This window comes from Polypterus senegalus, chromosome 17 (assembly GCF_016835505.1).
Source record: "Polypterus senegalus isolate Bchr_013 chromosome 17, ASM1683550v1, whole genome shotgun sequence".
Lineage (NCBI taxonomy): Eukaryota > Metazoa > Chordata > Cladistia > Polypteriformes > Polypteridae > Polypterus > Polypterus senegalus.
In genome coordinates, this window is record NC_053170.1 from 38,512,634 (window position 1) to 38,532,740 (window position 20,107).

The following is a 20,107-nucleotide window of genomic DNA, read 5'->3' on the forward strand; positions in this document are numbered from 1 at the left end:
CATTTTCCAACCTTGTATGTAATGGAAAGGTTCTTACAGGAATGGTCCATCTTTATTTTAAAGCTCAAATGAGAACTATGATGATTCCCATAAACTTGGGGAGGAGTAAACACATAGATTCCCAGAGCACAGCAAGCAGTGATTTAGATGTAGATATTCAAAATGACCACTAGATTTGCTGTCTATGAAGGTCTGTTATAAGCTATTTGACAATAAAAGTGATGATGACTCAGAAACTAAAAACAATATTGAGCTAAATCCTGACTATGCTATATGCTTCTTGGTTCACTAATTCCTTGAAGATGAAACTCCACTAAGAGATGAAGCTTTCATGTCTAAAATGGTAAATATTTTGATTCATTATAAAGACACAGCAAAGATGCAGAGAGCAGGAAAATATGGAAACAGATGATCCATGGTGGCGACCCCTAATGGGAGCAGCAGAAAGACAGAGAAGAAGATAAAGAGCTTGATCAGGCCCACTTACAAGCCTAGACTAGGTTTCTAATTCAGGCTGGCAAGTGTAATCAAATAATGTAGCAACAGCAAGCCCATGGAGTGCCAACACTGTGAGGGCTATATTTCCAGTTTACAAAGTAATTGGATAGACAACAGACAAACAAGATAGATAGATAGATAGATAGATAGATAGATAGATAGATAGATAGATAGATAGATAGATACTATATTAATCCCAAGGGGAAATTGGAATATAATGGGTGTGTGGGATAAATGAGTTACAATTTTGCTCTTTCTTTACAATCCTTAGCCTAATATGACTGTGGATAAATATCTGATTTTATTCCATGGACTTTGTCCTTTCAGGCAGTACGTGAAACATACTTTCCAAATTAGGAATAAAAATGTGTACAGAATGTGATTTTTAGTCCAGCTATGGATGGAATACAGTATGTACATTTACAATGGGAAACCTGCTGGGACAGCACCTGTAAAGTCCCATTGTAGGGAAATTGTGTCATGTCTGACACTGGTAGAGTAGCGAAAACAGGAGAGACCTCATCAGACCTCCTTAAATCCAGAATGTTAATTTGGGGAACCACTGTAAATGTTTTTTTCAGGGAGGGGCCCCACCTCCACTGTTACATTTTGTGCTACGTTAGTGCCTGATGTAGGAGTTACATTTTTCAACCTTGAATGTGCTGGACGAGGAACAACTGAGAAGGAAGCTGGCAATATTGGGACCATAAGAAAAATTAGTCAGAGCTCCCTAGAGAACTTTGGAAGGTAACCTCTTCCAAGGTGGCATTCACCAAGGCCTTCACTGAAATCACTACTGTTATATCCTATCGCCCCAGGAAAAACAAAAATGTACTATTGATGAGTATGCTGCATAAGGTGACATCCTAAGCAGCTGAGATGACAGACAGCCACAGTTTGTCCTGGATTACAATGCAACAAATGATGGTGCTGAAAATCTGGACAAAGTTACAGTGACATACATCTGGCAGTGCAAGATTATATGTGCTGGCCTGTTGCCTTTTACTACAATATTTATGTGAGTGCCTATAATACCCCTATTGTACAGAATGAAATAAACAAGGACTGGAAATATATTAAACTAATTCAAAGAAGGATCTTCCAGGAGCAGCTGGGTAAAGGTCTGGTGACACCTCACACTGAGAGAAGACAACACCTTCCAAGAATATCAACGTCTGTGTCTATCATGAGGAATATTCAACTGGAGACCCCCAGACCCATTGTGCTAATGGTTCTGTCATCAGGCAGAAAATGAGTGGGAGGCCAAACCTGTCCTCAGAGCCATGGTGAGTCCACAAGACTGAGTTTGGGAACCCCTTCTCTGTAGCATTATTCCTGGTAGTGTACGTACTATTTGTGCGATGTCAGTACTATTAAGTAATAACAATTAGGATCTAAAATGTTGTTAAATGTTGACAGATGAAAATTAAAAAAAATTTTGAATGACTCCCAACTGAATATACATCATTCTCTTCATTGCCACCATTTTTATTTCTTTCTAGATTTTAAGAAAACTAAAAAAACTACAGCTGAAATGTTCCAAAAAGTCTGACGGTTTATCTTTGTTTTGGCACAGCATTAATAATGAAATACAAATTGCATTTCTTTGTATGAAGATACAAATAGTCATGCAATACAAATGAATTCCTGTGAATGTGGAAGAAAAAGTTAAGGCAGGGCTGTGTGGAAGCTGGGGCCCCTTACAGCAACTGACAGGGACAAGGTAAGAACAGCCCCTGGACAGGGCACCAGCCCATAACAGAGTGAAAACACAAACACAGTCACACATACAATGACCAAGTAAATACAGTCATTTATCTAAACTGCATGACTTTGGACTGTGAGAGGAAACCCATGCAGACACAGGTAGAATGCAGGACACAACACCTGGTCCCCCTTATTGTAAGGCAGCAGTGCTACCACTGCACCACTCAGGATTAAACATGACATTTTAGGGTCATAAAATGTTCAGCAGATAAATGTTAATATTAATTCAGAAAGATGAAAAATACAACCACATTTTTTAACTGCTCAAGAATTTATTTTTGCATTTTTGCAATTGCAGACATTCTTTATTATTTAAAAATGAATATTATCTTGACAGGGGCATACCCAGCCCTTAACATACTGTACAGAAAAAGCACATGGTTTAACCCTTCTGAAATCTGGGCATCCTAAACTGTGATGAGATCAGCAATAATTGTTGCATTGCCAGGCACTCAGTCTACATAGATAAACAGCTAATCCCTCAAGATAAAAACATGCAGTGTCTCTTCACCTGCCCTTACCATCCACTTGATATACATGTTATCATTGATAGAAAAAATGCAATTTGTAGTCTTTCTATAAACATTTAAGTTTCTTGTTTCACATCTCCAGAGAGAAAAGCAAAAAAAGCAGAAAAAAAAGCAGGAGGAAAAGAAACAGTCAAAATAGTCTCACAAAATGCTTTTTTAACTTCCTATAGCTGGGACAGTGAAGATGTCTTGATGATGTATAATCCCCCTCAAAGTAATATTGAAACATCAATATATTATGCTGCAACAAAGTTTTTTTTTTATTATTAATATATTGTATACTCCAACAACAATAAATATTTTCCCGTTTAATAAAGACACATGTTATTTAATGTGGTAACATTCAAAATCAGTGGGGATGGAATTTTGTGTAAGATTTTTTTATTTTTTTTTATTTGTGTGTTCTGAATAACATTTACTGCATCAGAAAAACAACAGAGGGCTCCTTACAAGGCCGGCTGGGCTTTCTTAGGGCAGTGCTTGACCGCAAGGGTACTGCGTCACTTTTCAAAAACTATTTCCTGTTTCTACCACTGCCTTAATATTTAACAGACCTCTCTGTTTCACTCTTTGGCTATCAAGAAAATACACATTCCTGCCTACTTCATTATTAAATGCTGTGTAACTGGGGAAACAATTGTCTTTGGAACCATAACCCTTTGCAGAATCAAAAAAAAAACGTTTTGGTAAAAAAAATGTTAAAAATATTCACCAATAAAATGTAATATAGTTGTATAATATAATTTATTTAAAAAGTTTGTGTGTGTGTATATTTATACATGGTATAAAATAATAAAAATATAAAAAGAAAACTGAGTAATCTTGATATTTAAAAATAACTTTGTTGTGAATTTATTCAATCATTTTTTTTTAAATTACTTTTTAATGATTTATTAGTAAACTCCTTTATTATTGTATAATATTTATCCATCCATTTAACAAACCAACATACTCCAATTTATTATCCCCAGGAACAACAGGTTATTTCAGCATCACTTAGATGCACAGCAGAAATCAAAAACTGGATGGAATGGCAGTCCAACGCAGGTTGCACATGGCATAGAAATTGTGAGAATACCCCTACACTGCTGAAGGAATGGATGATACACAATTTAAAATTTAGTGTTGTACATAGTACAATGAAATTTTTACTAGATACAATTTACTGTATACAATATGTATTTGTATGTATAATACTCTCTCTCTCACTATATATATATATATATATATATATATATATATATATATATATATATATATATATATATATATATACTCTGTACATATAAAATCCACCGTCTATCTGTATGTCTGTCTGTTTTTCACAAGGAAACTACTTAATGGATTTAGATCAGGTTTTTTTCTATAATTTGCTTGAACATTACAGATGATTTTGCAACCACTCTCATTGCGCTAATAATCATAGTTTGTTTGCGGTACCGATTTATTTGCACTAATCCGAGGGGAAGAGAAACTGTGACATCAGGAGTGGGGAGTTGGTCTATATCTGTGTTTTGGAGTGTACCTTGCCTCCACTTAGCTAACAAAACCTTTTTTGTTTACTGATATATATACCGTATTTACTCATGTACGATGCGCACCCTAATTTTTACAAAGAAAATCTGGAAAATCGTTTTGCACCGTGTACGACATGCGTTGTGATTGTATAGGAGAGAGAGAGCACGAGAGCGCAAGCAAGCAAGAAAGAGAAAGCACGAGTGCGCGAGCAAGCGAGCGAGAGAGAGAGAGCGCAAGTGTGCGAGCAAGTGAGCGAGAGAGAGAGCGTGAATACGTAAGCAAGAGAGAGAGAGCGCGAGTGTGCGAGCAAGAGAGAGAGAGCGAGTGAAAGAGTGAAAGAGTGAAAGAGCGAGTGAAAGAGTGAAAGAGTGAAAGAGAGAGACAGCGAGCGAGCGAGCCCAAGCAGAAGTAAACATTACAGAATTACATTTCCTTGTGTATGACGCGCAACTGATTTTCTAATGCTAATTTTCGGTAAAAAATGTGCATGTGGTACATGTGGAAATATGGTATATATATATATATATATATATATATATATATATATATATATATATATATATATATATATATATATATATATATATATATATATATATATATATATTGTGGTCCCCGGAGACCGCGAGGGGGCATCCGTCCTGGTTATGTTGGGGGCCACGGGTAGAGGGCTTGGAAGCCCAATCCTGTAGGGGCCCGTGGCCACCACCAGGCGGCGCCCAGGTGCCTGAGGAACCCTGGAGCCCAGCACTTCCGCCACACCAGAAAGTGCTGGGGAAGGCGACAGGGACACCGGACGGTTTCCGGGTGCGCAGCCGGCACTTCCGCCACACTGGGGTGTGGCTAGGACTGATTGCCGGGAAGCAGCTGGAGCCCATCCGGGTTCCTATAAAAGGGGCCGCCTCCCTCCAGTCATGAGTGGATGTCGGGCGGTAGTGGACAGAGCTGGAGCGAGGACTGGAGGCGGCCAGGAAAGAAAGGCACAGAGACTGTGAGCCTGGACTTTGGGGAACCGGTGCAAGAGGCACTGGGGTTTTGTGAGCACGTGACTTTTGTAAATAATAGTTGTACAATAAACGGTGTGTTGGGTGACAATATGATGTCCGTCTGTCTGTGTCCGGGTCAAAGTTCACAATATATATATATATATCCATCCATCCATTTTCTAACCCGCTGAATCCGAATACAGGGTCACGGGGGTCTGCTGGAGCCAATCCCACAGGGCACAAGGCAGGAACCAACCCTTGGCAGGGTGCCAACCCACCGCAGTATATATATATATATATATATATATATATATATATATATATATATATATATATATATATATATATATAGACAATATTATATATATATATATATATATATATATATATATATAATGTTATATAGTACCTGCCAAATAATACACATACACGACAAGTGTTTCTCCCTAATTGGGGCTCATCAGGTGTACGCACCTTTGCTTCCCCTTGTGGGGCTAGAACATTGGACGTCAGCACCTGAGGCAAAGCCTCAGACGTTGAGCCCTAGAGACATCAATAGGTCTGATCACAATCTAATTATTTGGGTGGTGACCTACTAGGTAACGCTTATGGTTGTATATTTTATATATATATTGTAATAGAGGGCAGGGATGGAAGGCTTCCCAATAGGATGAATGTCCTTTCACTCAGCCAAGAGGCTTTTATAATGAAAGGATGAACTGAGACTGCCTACCAGTGCCATCTGTCCCCCAAACACAATACAATTTATTTTTGTATAGCTGAAAATCACACAATAAGTGCTGCAATGGGTTTTAACAGGCCCTTCCTCTTGACAGCCCCCCACCCCCCAAGGCCTTGACTCTCTAAGAAGACAAGGAAAAACTCCCAAAAAAACCGTAGTAGGGAAAAAAAGGAAGAAACCTTGGGAAAGGCAGTTCAAAAAGATACCCTTTTCCCAGTAGGTTGGGCGTGCAGTGGGTGTCAAAAAGAAGGGGAAAATGCAATGCAATACACAGAACAAGTAATCTTCAAAACAAGATAATAGTAAAATAAAAATATTACAAGTACAGAGCAGAATTTAACAGTAGATGATATCACATAATGGCCGGCACGGTGGTGCAGTGGTAGTGCTGCTGCCTCACAGTACAGAGACCTGCATTCACTTCCTGGGTCCTCCCTGCATGGAGTTTGCATGTTCTCTCCGTGTCTGCGTAGGTTTCCTCCGGGTGCTCCGGTTTCCTCCCACAGTCCAAAGACATGCAGGTTAGGTGCATTGGCGATCCTAAATTGTCCCTAGTGTGTGCTTGGTGTGTGTGCTCTATGGTGGGTTGGCACCCTGCCCGGGATTTGTTCCTGCCTTGCGCCCTGTGTTGGCTGGGATTGGTTTCAGCAGACTCCCGTGACCCTGTGTTAGGATATAGCAGGTTGGAAAATGACTGACTGATATTACATAATATAATTGGAACTTGTTTTGAGTCCTGGAGACTTCAGCCACCAAGCTGCCTCCACCTATTGGCCATTCCACAGCTGAGACAGCACTGGGCCAGCCAATACAATGAAAAGATCCCACTCCCTGATGATTCCTACAATCCTCCATCAGAGGTGACTTTACCTTAGGCAGGCAAAACAACTTGGTAGGTGGACAGTGCAACCAAGTGCCACATTTGAGTACTGAGAAAAGAAATAACAGCATCCCTCAAGGGGGTCTTCCATAGGAGCTGTCGATCCCAACAGGCAGCACTTTTGGGTTCCCCAGTTACCACCAGGGGGAGCTGCTCGGAGAAGACCTTTTCAATCTAAGCAGACTTTTCTTGTGTAGGTGTGTCTGGGGTTTGGGACTCTGATACTCCCCTACAAGCCACAACAAGCACACACACTGTGTCAAAGGCGACACAGACTGACAACGGAGGCAAGTGTAAAATGAGCAAAAAGAACTTTTATTTTTCTTCAGCCGTGGAGCACGTCTTTCCCGTGTCCCACAGGTCCAACACAGTCCCAAAACAACACACAAAGTAAATCACCCCAAACCACACTCCTCCTCCTCCTCCTCTTCTTCTTCTTCTTCTTCTTCTTCTTCTTCTTCTTCTTCTTCTTCTTCTTCTTCTTCTTCTTCTTCTTCTCCTCCTCCTCCTCCTCCTCCTCCTCCTCCTCCTCCCAGGCAGCTTTGTTGTCCTCCTCCCAATTCAGGCACCTCAAATAGTGGCTGCAGGCTCCTTTTGTAGCCCTCTCGGAAGTGCTCCAGGTGGTAATTGGCTTAATTAGGCTGCATTTCCGGGTGTGGCTGCATTCCAGCCCACATGGGCTCGTTAAGCCATGCAGCACTTCCTTGTGGTGGCCACAGAGCCCAACAGGTCTGAGCCCTGAAGTCCCAAGCCTGTGGCTCCGATGTAACCCAGGAGGGCTGCCACCACACGTTCCCTGGGACGTAGTGTACATCCCATGACTGCTCCCCCGGATCTAGTGTCAAAGGGGTGGCATCGGTCCAGGCCATCTGCCACAACACACACTATATATATACAGTATATGTGTGTGTGTGCGTGTGTGTATATATATATATTCAAGGCATTCGTAGTCTGAATCACAATCTGATTGTGTGGGTGGTTACCTACCAGGTAAAGCTTGTGGTTAGTCAGCAAGTCAGCTAACATCTGCCACGGTGCCCTCTTTCAGTTGCGAGAAGCAGATCATAGGATGGTTGAAATAGCTTTTACTGTCAAATAATGCAAAGAGTACGCAACACGTGTTTGGCCCTAATTCTGGGCTCATCAGGCATACACACTCACTGCACTCCCTCTCGGGAATCGAACCTCGGGCATCAGCAGCGAAACCTCTCACGTTGCGCCATGGCGTGTGGTTCGTTTATTTGACAGTCTGTAGATCGGGGTAATTAAATTCAAGGCATTCGTAGCCTGAATCACAATCTGATTGTGTGTGTGGTTACATCCACAGTTTATTATTTCACAATATTTGTTTTTATGACTGTTAAGTAATCTTAATACTTGTAGGTAGAAACTATGAAACTATTCCTGAATCCATTGGAGCAAGTGCCAATGGTCTTGTAATGTTTGATAGCAAGAGGGAAGTGAGAAAAATTACATGACAAACTACATGATTTGCTTTGTTCATTGACAGGAATCTGTTGATTAATATGTACATACTAAACCTTTATGAATATTGCACCCTTTATAGTGAGTACTATTATAAAGATTTTTAAAATTGTGTTATAGAGTCTTTCAATAGAGAGCACTTTTAAGGGATTTACATTTTCTTACACACCAAGTCTGGTCGACCGTGGTGTTCTAAAGACTTTTAACAATACCTGACTCTCTTGTTGAACGGCCCGGTGGTGCAGAAATAGTGCTGTTCCCATACTGTACATTTCTATAAAAACTGTTTCAGTCCTCAGTGGGGATTACTTCTATGACCAATGTACTTTTTTCTTTCTTTTTGCTTTGTGTGGAGAAGACTCCATCTGGGTTTCTTAATTCCTCCTACAGTTCAAACAAAATGCTGTTAGGATGTATTCTCCAGCTTTTTAAATGCTGTCCCTGTAATTATGATGTTTAATGAGATTATAATGTCACACTGTCTAATTTAGTCTGCTAGCTTTGAAAACTTCAGCCATAATTTATCAATTCATCCTTTTAATGCCATTTTTTTGTTTTATACTGTAATTGCGCTCAGTATGTCTTTTTGCCACTATTAGTTTGTCATTCAATGTTACAGTGTGCCTTGTTCTGAAGCCTTATACCGATGTTTCCTTTAATTTGTGCACTTGTAATCGATACCTGCCATTTTAAATCTGTCACTTATACTGCCAAGTCCCCCCTGGTATGTATCAGTGCTACAGTTGTTGTATTTGCTGTTTGCTTTTTTTATTTTAATTGTAGTGTTCAAGGTAATTAATTGGTTCTGTATTATAATATTATTAGCACTGTAAAGCACTCTGTTATGGTACTTGCTGCTAATAGCACAAAACAATACAAAGACCCACTAACATCTCTTAGTTGCCTGTGTGATCTGTGTAATCGACTGCATATGGCTAATTTTTGACCTTCTCTCTGTTGATACCAGCATTTATTCCAGCTTTCCTTGATCCTCACTAGGAAAACTTGGGTTAAGAAATTGGAGAGACAGGCAATTTTTTGTTGAAGATATTTCTACTATAATTGTAAACACAAGATGGGAGACAATGTCCAACAAAAAAAGAATATTGGGGATTATGTTACACATCATTTTCATCATCTAAGCAATGCACAGAAGCTATTAAAATACAAATAAAATGTTAGCGTATATAGTAAAAACTGTTTAATATAAATTTAAGGAGGGGCAGCACGGTGGCGCAGAGGTAACGCTGCTGCCACGCAGTAAGGAGACCTGCATTCGCTTCCCAGGACCTCCCTGCATGGAGTTTGCATGTTCTCTGTGTCTGCGTGGGTTTCCTCCAGGTGCTCCGGTTTCCTCCCACAGTCGAAAGACATACAGGTTAGGTGCATTGGCGATTCTAAATTGTTCCTAGTGTGTGCTTGGTTTGGGTGTGTGTGTGCCCTGCGGTGGGCTGGCGCCCTGTGTTGGCTGGGATTGGCTCCAGCAGACCCCCGTGACCCTGTAGTTAGGATATAGCAGGTTGAATAATGGATGGATTTTAACTTACTGGAAGCATAAGCTTAGCCATGTTTAACATTTAAAACAGCCGCCATATATAACATATATTTTTGAAAATGCTGGTTTAGAGCTTTAGTGTGGATGTTTTGCAAAGCTCTAAGTTTTCAAACTCTAATTGCACTCCGATTGGTTCTTGCTTAGTAAGTGGCCCTTCTCTGATTGGATTCTGCTCATTACATTCCAAAAACATGCAGGTTAGGTGCATTGGCAATCCTAAATTGTCCCCAGTGTGTGCTTTGTGTGTGTGTGTCCTGCGGTGGGCTGGCACCCTGCCCAGGGTTTGATTCCTGCCATGAGCCCTGTGTTGGCTGGGATTGGCTCCAGCAGACCCCTGTGACCCAGTAGTTAGGATATGGCGGGTTGGATAATGGATGGATGGATATATTTAAGGATATTCTGCTTAGATTATAAAATGCCCTAGTGTGACTGTATTTGGAGTATTGTGTGCAGTTCAGGTCACCACACTACAAAAAAGGCATAGAAGCAGTTGAAGCTGTGCAGAGGAAACCAACCAAGTGCATCCCAGGACTTAAGAACATGTCCTACTCTGACAGACTCGGGTAATTAAACCTGTTTAATTTCAAGTAGGGGACTGTGTGGGAATCTAATCCAGGTTTTCAAAATTCTCAAAAGCATTTATAAGTTAGGCACAGCAGAATTCTTTCAAATAAATGGTAAATCTCATACTTGAGCACAACAGCATAAATTAAAGGGTGGTACATTTAGGACTGAAGCCAGGAATCAGGAACAATCTACCAAGAGATTTAGTTGAAACAGAAACTTTGGCAATTTTTAAGAAGTATCTGGATGAGATATTGGGACAGTTTAGTTATTAGTTAAACAAACAACCTGAATGGTCTCCCCTCGTTTGTCAAACCTGTTTTACATAATTGCTATAGCTCTTAAAATCAAAATTAAAAAACATGACACACATTACACTAGGCCTTCCACCTCTGTCAGCCTAGACTTCCATTTCATAATTTAGCAAAATAAAGAGAATATGTATGTATCATTACCTTTGTTTAACCTACTCTAAGGTGGTGGTTGGTTGGCAAGATGCTACCAGTGCCAAGGGCACCACTAGGCTACAGTATGTGTGTTTCTAGAATGGGCATCATATAGAATATGTGGCGGAGAGAGAGAGAGAGACAGACGGGGAGAAAGCTTAAAGAGAAACATGTGAAGCAATGTTCTCCCAGGACAGTTGCCAAGGCTGTGAGACCCTCTTCCAATAGTAAGTGTAAAGCTAGAGACAACATCAGAGGCAGCAACACTCTCCGGCATCAAGAGGGAATGTTTAAGACCATGATGCTTCCCTGAGAATGTTGTCAGATTGCATACTGTGTAGTTCTAGCTTTAAAAAGAACACAGAATTATCAGGGGTGCACAAATACCAGGGAGCAACCTGTAGACCTGTGTCTCTGCCATGAATATACAGTAGCCCCAGAATAAAGATGAAGCTCCTGGGCAAAGACACAAGTCTCCATGAGAGGAGGTTTAACCTATTCCAATCCTAAATCACTCTCAAGGGGAGAGTGGGCAGACCCTGGACTGGCAGAAGTAAAGCAGGTCAAACTCAGAGAAAGAGATGAGAAGAGATGAGTTCTTGAATGTGGTACTGTAAAGGGCAAGTGAACAAGCCTCTTTATTTAATATAAAGGTGTAAAACCTTGTGAAATATATCCAATAGGTAGGTTTTTGTTCTCTGTTTTTGGAGCTTTGTCTTACAACTGCATTTATGCTCTCTTTTCTGTCCCAAACATTCATTCTTTATTCTTTTTAGACTTCTGTAGTGTTATTTTGGGTATGGGGGGCTGCTTCAGGGCTCCAGCCTACTACACATTTTACAATTTGTATCCAGAATCTTGATCAGCATTTTAATTTTACTGAGTAACAAATTCTAATCTACAAATTTTACTGAAACTTAAAACCTTAAAAGAAAAACAAATAAACATGCTGCTTCCAAAAATATTCAATTACAATGTTGTGGAAGCTCTAAGCTTATAGAGGTAATAACCATTCTCTAATGAGGACACAACTGCCTTATAAATAACCTTCCTGCAGTGAATTGATTAAAATATCTGCCATATTTCCAAACAAAAATCCCACAGATAAGGGATCAATATTCAGGTTGTGACTCTTAAGGACAGCTTGAAAATGAAGATTAAATTTCCAAAGAAGAGATAAAATAATACAATGAAAAATCAGGAAAAGGGTACAAAACATATGGAAATTTTGTTTTGATTATCAAAATGTTAAATCTATGTTAAACCACTCAGATGCTGCCTAGAAAAGGCCACTACTCAAAACTCTGCGCAAATCAAAAAGAGACTTGTGTGAGAAGCTTCCAAAAGTTTAACAATCACTGTAAGGAAGGTACAAAGTTCAGCAGCTTATACTGGAGTAAACTGAGAATTGAGAATCTGTGGCACACTTTAAAAAAATGTGGTGCACAAGTGTTGTCCAATGAACCTGAATAACATGGAGCAAAACTGTCTGGAAGAATAGGCCAAAATCACACTTGAACAGTGTGCAGCTGGTACATAGTAACAAAATAAAATAGTCTTTTTTCTTTACAATATTTTTTCTAACATACAACAAACTTACATTAAAAATGTAATTTTGAGTTTCAGTGCTTTGAAATAAAAATAACAAAATTTAAAGGTATTATTTGTTATTCAGTAAAATTATAGAATTGGTCAAAGGTCAGTGGCCAAGTACCATCTTGTAAGGTTATGTATGTTTTAATGTGCATGTTCCTGAACAGTCAATAGTCGGTTGGAATTTTTAGTATTGTAGTCTCATTTGATATTTCCAAAAACACCCTTTTCATGGGATAGAAACAAGTTTTAAGAATTAGGCTTGTATATTGGGATCTAAGAAGCTTGTATAAGCTTTGAAAATTTGAAACTCAAAATGAAAATAGAATTTTATACAATGATATCTAAATAATGTTGCTACAGCAGTTCTCCTTTGAATATTAAAACTCTGCGTCTTTGAGTAATAGTAACCAGCCACACTTTTTTTCCTCTAAATTTGTGAAGGCATTTTAGCTAAAAAACTGTAATTCCCTTAGGCTGATGCAAATTACCATTCCTGTAGGAGCATTTAACAAAAATTGGCATTCTATTTACAAAAGGTTTGTAAATACTTAAAACATGTACACTGGAGACTTCTAATACAATTACATTGCTTTGAAGCAAGTTAGCTATTTACTGAATAATTTTAAACTGCTCAGGCCAGTGATGTGTAAACACATTTAGAGGTCTGTGAAACTTTATTAGTGCTCGAGTAGTGTCAGATTTGTCGCTTCTTCTAAGGCTAAGGTTTGGTGGTATTCAGTAGTCTGAAGGCAGACATGTCTAATGATATGTTTCCCTTTATTTTATCCTTTGAAGATTTGACTCATTTTATTAATTTATTAATTCTTTTACACATTCCATGAGGTCTTGGAAACCATCACCCTCGAAATGACTACATCGTCTTCTTTTGCAATTCACTGTTCACACTGTCCTTTGCTGTGCTATTATCTGCTGTCTGAGATACAGACTATGAAATGAATGTGGCTGAATGAGTAAGCATTCCAATGCTCTATTTGCACATGGTCAAAAAAGGATTTTGAGTAAGTAGAGTATTACTACTTTAAATAATTTTGAGAGATGTTATCTAACCTTTGCTATTATGTTTTTGTGAAAAAAGGCACCTTTATTTACAAATTAAAAATGTCATTTGTTACATAACAACCATTAGAAACAGTAATATGTTGAGTATATTTTTAATGGTTTCTAATGGTATCTTTATAAAAATCAAGTAGCAACTTCTATAAAAAGAGTATGTGTATGTAAATGGAATAAGCACCATTTTGTTTGGCCAAAGTAACTAGATTTGAAAACAAGAAATCTTTTATTGTTCTAAACACGTCATCTGAAGATATGGACTTACTTCTGTCGGCAACTTCTTGGTTTTGCTTTCACAAATGGTTATAAAAAAGTGAATGAACTCAAAAGTACTCCTTCTAACAGGGAGACGAACATTACTTATCACTTCAATCTCCACACAGTATAGGAGGGTCAAAAATGTACAGGTTATCTGACTTTCTCTCTTAACTTTTTGTCCTGTAATTATATAAACCATGAAAATTACCCCAGGTACCCTTTATGGCCTAAGGGGCTTTAAAAATACAATAATGAGAATGATGTCCTGGCCAGTTAAACATTTTATCTGTGTATTGCACCTGGTTATAATGGTTCCGGATTTTACCAGTTTCAAGCAGCTGCGCACCTAAGGCAAGGCTACATTCCAAAGAATTTTAATTAAAAGTGATCTTTTGCTGAAACTTAAAAAACAGTTAAGCATTCAGTGAAAGCTGATGGTAATATAATGGAACAAGTCCCAAATGTTTTGTTGCTCCTTGATGACAGCAACAGTGACCATGAAAGATACAGGAATCTAAAATTACAAAGTAAACTAGAAGCTGTGAATGACTTTTTGGCTCCATGTCAAAGCACAGAACTATACAATACACTTGGTGGTTGAATGGCACCACACTCCAAGCCGGATACTGCCTTGTGCGTAATGCTGCCAGTGTAAGTTATAATTCCCCATGACCTCATACGGGACTTAGCATGTTAAGAAAATGGACGTATGCTCCCAATATAAGATGATTTTTGCATCTAGCCAAAATATGAACTCATTTTCTCAGAATTAGTTCACTAAAATTTACTTTATTACATTTCCAAGTTCTAATTTCAAAATGGCTTTAATAATATATATTGTATTCATTTCCTGAAATGTGTTTCATTAGGTTATATCACATTTTGATAACCTGTATTGTACCTTTGCTCAAACCAAATGGTTTTTTCCATATTATTGCAAAAAGTTCACTGGTTGTTAGTTAAGGGTGGTAAACATTATGACTTATAAACTGAAAACATGGTTGTGCCTATAAAGAAAAAAGAAAAAAATCTATTTTCTTTACTCAGCTTCAGTAGAAAAGCTGTTTGCCAACAGTTTTAAAAACAAAGTTACTAAGCATAATCTTTAGCTTAATTATTTACACATTTTGTTTCCATTGTAGTTATTTGTTCTTAATGACTGAAAGTATTGCTGATACCTTAATGAGAATGACTTCTTTATTCTTCAATACTAGATGGTGTAGTTTCCTATGACCTCAGCAGGGTGGGGGGTGGGTTAAAAATTACTGCATCTCAACATCTGGAAGGAAACAGTACCCACCTCCTTCCAGGCTCAGGCTCTCTCGTAGTCAGCCAACTAGCAGCAGAGTAAAATCCAACTCTCTGCGTCCTGTAAAGACATGCTAGGAACTTCTGAACATTTTTTTTAGAACAGATCTGAATTGAAAAGACTGCAGAAACTGCAGACTAATTTTTTAAACAGAAGTCTCTAAGCACTTTCTTTTAAAATGGATGAACTGAAAAAAGAAATTGAAACCTCCAACTTTGTATAATCCTCTACTGTTTTCAACTGACATCCTGTCTGTGCTTATACCGTATGTGGAACTGGTAAGCTTTTTCATTTTTCATTGCAAGGCATCTGCTTGTTAATCGAAAACAAAAAGTGTATTGTGAGCACTGGCTAATGTTGTTCTCTTAAACTTTTACTGTTTACAATAAATACACGTAGAAGCATTGGTGTATTTTTATGTAAACATTATTTTCAGCATAATTACAAGTTTTCTAGCTCACAAATGCATTGTAAGGCTCCAAGTGTTTTTGGTTACAGCAATTAAAAGTTATTTTAATGGTAGGAAAAAATAAGTAAAATGTAAAAAGAAATTTCCAAATGCAGTACTTTTTTTTTTTTACCATATTGTAATTCAAAGCCTGGCATTCTCTGTAAACACAGAGCCAGTGTTGTGTTTAAGATTTTCCCTTCTCGTAGAAATGCAGAGGGTGGCACAGCGGTTGTAGCTGTGCTTCACAGTTCCACGGACCTTGGTTCATTTCCTGGTCTGGTCACACACTAAGTGCAGTCTGCACATTCACCCTGTGATTATGAGACTTTCCTTTTGGTATTCATATTTACTGCTAAAGATGTGCATATTAATCTGACTGCCAATGTCAAACCCATACTGTGTGAATGAGGGTGCGACTGGACTGTAGGAAGAGCTGATATCGCAATGAGGGCTGGTGTGTAACTTTCTGATGCTGCTATAAATTTATGAGGAAATCATTTTCTGAAAACTGGTGAAAAAAGTACAAGTATGCATAACATTATGAGCTGTGGCGGTAATGTCCGACTACAAAACCCTTGTTTGCTGCCTTGTCATCCCACACAGGGCGGATCATGCCTTCTGCATCGTGCTGCCAGGGTAAGCAGAAAAACATTTTTATCAGTAAACGTCTGGCATGTCGTTGATTTAGCAGATCCCACCCTGCAAATACTGTTCATCACTTTCTTTTAATGTAAAGTGGGAAAATGATCGGGGACACGCGACTTTTTACTTGAAACACATACCTTCCTCTCCATGCTGGGCTTGGATGATTACCGTCTCAGGTATGAATGTCACTTTTTTTTCTCTCCTCATATTCATTTTGATGGTGTTAAAATCAAGACACAACAACAACGTGGTGTTCAAATTGTGTTGCTACATAAAACTGCTTTCTCGTTTCCATCGATTTATTTGTACATGTGCGTAACTTCAAAAAAAATCTTACTTTTTTTTGTCCGTTAAGTCAAACTGATCACCGAGCCCTGATTATAAAGTGTCTATTCACTAAAAACAAGAAGGAAAAAAAAGGCATAAAGGTGGCATTTATTAGATTGTAAGGGGTGTGGTGCAAGGCAACACTGCACGACTTGTGGAGCTCCACACTGTTTGCTACTGTTCGCTGAGCCACGAACGGCAGTATATTACATTTACACAAACACTCTCTTGCATAAAAGCTGAATTCTATCACCAGAAGGAGGCGGACTGACGAAAAGTCTGTTAGCTTCAAGCGCGGACGAAGAAATGCCACTACACTTAATTCATTCTCAGGCAGTGGGTGCACGACAAGCTTGTGAAATCCTTCTTTTTTTAGCTCAAATGCTACTGCTTGTTTTTCCCAGGCTTCGAAAACTTTAGCCCCCTGCGGGACTTTTTAACCCTGTAATTACCTGCCATGCATGCCGTCGGTCTGACTTTGTAATTTGCTGTGAGGGCGCCCCCGCTTGGTCAGCCGCTGGCGCCCGTTAAATTGGTGCTCGAGGCCCACGGGTGGACACAACACGTGACGGATGCCTAGCAACGCCCGCGCCTTCTGCTAGCCAATACAAAGACACGGGCGCAGGGGACATTCGTGTTTTCTGTTTAGATTATCTTAACCTAACAGGCACGACTTACGCGGACTTGGAAAAAAAAAAGGATGGATGTTTACACAGAGACTTGCAACGTTTTCCGGACCATGTAAGCTGTTATTTGCAAATCTGTGCTCCAGAGCGTGCTCGACATCACCCCCTCCACATTGTGTTTGTTGCTTTTCTCTTTCTGCAGATCTCGCTGGTATTTTATCCCAGTCCAGATGCGGTCTGGACAGCATATTTCAAATAGTTCTGTCAGCACAGTTAGTTTAACAAATGTAGCAAAAACAGTACCATCCACACCAACATCCCCCTCACCCCCTCCAGAAGGTTTTTTTTCGCACATTTCTTGCAGGTCAAGGCTGACATTTAAATGCAGACACAAATGTCAGTTTTGCAACATTATTTTAGAGCAGTGGTTCTCAACCACGGTCCTGATGTCAACCAGCTTCTGTTTTTAATTGGAAACCTGGGCTAATTAAGTGAACTGTCATTTCCCATATTCAGTAATTTGTGAACAATATAGAAATTAGAAATCTAAGTTTGGTAAAAATATAAAATAAAATGTACTAAGCAGTTATATATGGGAATCTTTTTTTTTCTTTTTAACAATATTTTCATCTTGATGTTCATTCTGTTTTTCCGGGTCTTCTAATTGTTTAATTAATCTGTTGTTTTCTAATTAGTGGGTCTGACGCCTAAGTAGTTGCAGCCTTTCATGATTCAGTGTTGTTTGCCTGGGTGTCTACTCTGCTTGTTTTTAATTGTCATTATTAAGGTACAGTACAATGAAGGGAGCAAACTGCATAGAGAAAGGGTAAAATATAATGAAAGCAACAAAAGTGAGTTAAGCATTTAAATCTATTGCAAAAATAGAAATATTTCTAAATGTCCTAATAAATGTAAAAATCAGGCTGCTGTGCTTTCTTGATGTAGAATAAGAGAAGAGAAAAAAATACCAGCTAATTAATTGAGGTCAGTGTTATTAGTTGTCACTGATTATGAATCTGGTTGAAGCAAAAACCTGCAGCCACTGCGGCCCTCCAGGACCATGATTGAGGACCCCTGTATTAGAGGTTTTAGTTTTTGGATGGTGCAGTGGTCAGTGGTGTTGCCTAACATATTCAGCATACCACTTTTTTTGTTGTTGTTGTCTATGTATCTGTATGGGTTTTCCTTGGGGTACTTTGGTTTTCTGTATGTTAGTGTAACAAGGTTGCTTGTCTAAGATGGATGGAATCCTTAAGTAACAACATAACTTTACATTACTCCCTCCTTCAGTAAAGAAACACCCTCGTTTCTAGACTTGTAAATCTACAACTTAGAAAATACATCAGCAAGTTAACAATGTTATATTTTAAACCCATTACTAAGTCTTCAAAATGTTTTGTTTGGGTAGTAGGACGACTAAGTCGTTGCTGAGTTAGCAGTCGTGGAACATCTTCAACAAGAGAAATTGCTTCTTGATTTGTCCCATAATCCATCTGAACGATAGGATTATTGTTTGTGTTTTGCCCAAACTGAATCAAGTTCTCTTTACCCAACTGAACCTCAGTTTCCTGTTGCATCTGAGTAGCTGGTACAAAGTGGAGTGAGCCAGATTGTGCAGTCATTTCAGGTAACTTTTCATGAGGAGGTCTTGGAATGAGTGGTATAGTGGGTTTGAATCCTGCCACTGCCACCAAATCTAACAAGGTTTATCTTCTAAGATGGGTGGAATCCTTAGGTGACAACATATCTTTACATTAGCATAAATAGTGACTGAAAATTAGATTGAATACTGGTGTATGTATCCTTACTTGTTCCTTGTATCGTTGGCTCTGGATACCCCAATCTTGAATTGGATTGAATGTGTTCATGGCTATGTTTATGTTTAGGAGTAGTATGCAAAAAAGATTGAAATCATCAGCCTATAACTAATGATCCGCAAACCCCTCTGAATTTGGTTTGCCTTCAGATCAGTGAAAAACACAGAAAGGTCCAGGAATATTGGCTAATCAGAAAAAATGCAAAGAAGTCAATGGGGAAGGAGAAGCTAAACTACTTGTAAGTGGGTTATTGTGGTGTAATGGTCTTTTAAGTGTCTCGGAGGGCTAAGGAAATGTCTTCCAACAATGTTGGACCAATTATTGTGGCCAAATAATTTGACCTTAGTTGTGAGTCAGTAGGACCTCCCTGAAATGAAATTATATTCCATGTCCACAATGCTTCAAATTCTTTATCTTTGTCTGCATCTCCTGAGCTCCTGTCCCTACGGCTAACTAATACCACAGAGCCTGTGATGTACGGTATCAGCGTGATATACTCAGGGGGTTTGTTCCCCAAGTATATTACTACACAGCGAGGAGCATAATTTGCTTAATCCAGCAGGGAAGACACAACGTACAATGAATCTACACAGAACAACTAAGTATTTTCATAATATTCTGATTCTGGTTAGTTCATTTACCCCTCAAATGAATATATGAAAATGAAAGTGGTGCATCCACAAGGACAGTTCAGATCAGGCAGTGCTATTAAATGCAATGTTAACTGAAGTTTTATTTTTTAAAAAAGCAAAAAGTACTCAATGAGTGGTAAAATCATGCATGTGTTCAGGCCCGCCGCCAGCGGGGGACAAATGGGACTCTGGTCTGGGGCCCTAACGGAAGGGGGCCCCTTCACACTTGATTTTTTTTATGCTGATGTTGTGCACGTAGATATATATTCGGACAATTATTAAAGTTACATGTAATAGAAAAGTTAAATCATTTAGCTTACAACAATACAAGTGAGTGTTTTAATAGTCGGACGCTCCACGCAAGTAGATATCGTGCTCGTGTCGTGTGAAGCACGCTTGTC

At 38.9% G+C, this 20,107-nt stretch overlaps 1 protein-coding gene across 6 annotated transcripts in view; it reads left to right on the forward strand.

The window, feature by feature from the left end:
• eva1ba (eva-1 homolog Ba (C. elegans)) overlaps positions 1 to 20,107 on the forward strand; it is an 83,418-nt gene that overhangs the window by 22,939 nt on the left and 40,372 nt on the right. For 4 of the 6 annotated variants that reach the window (XM_039739307.1, XM_039739310.1, XM_039739305.1 and 1 more), the window contains exon 1: positions 15,207 to 15,486. The exons of the other annotated variants lie outside the window; for them this stretch is intronic. The gene's annotated coding sequence lies outside the window, so the exon portion shown is untranslated. Of the gene's footprint in view, positions 1 to 15,206; positions 15,487 to 20,107 lie in introns of those variants that run through there. 6 annotated transcript variants of the gene reach the window in all.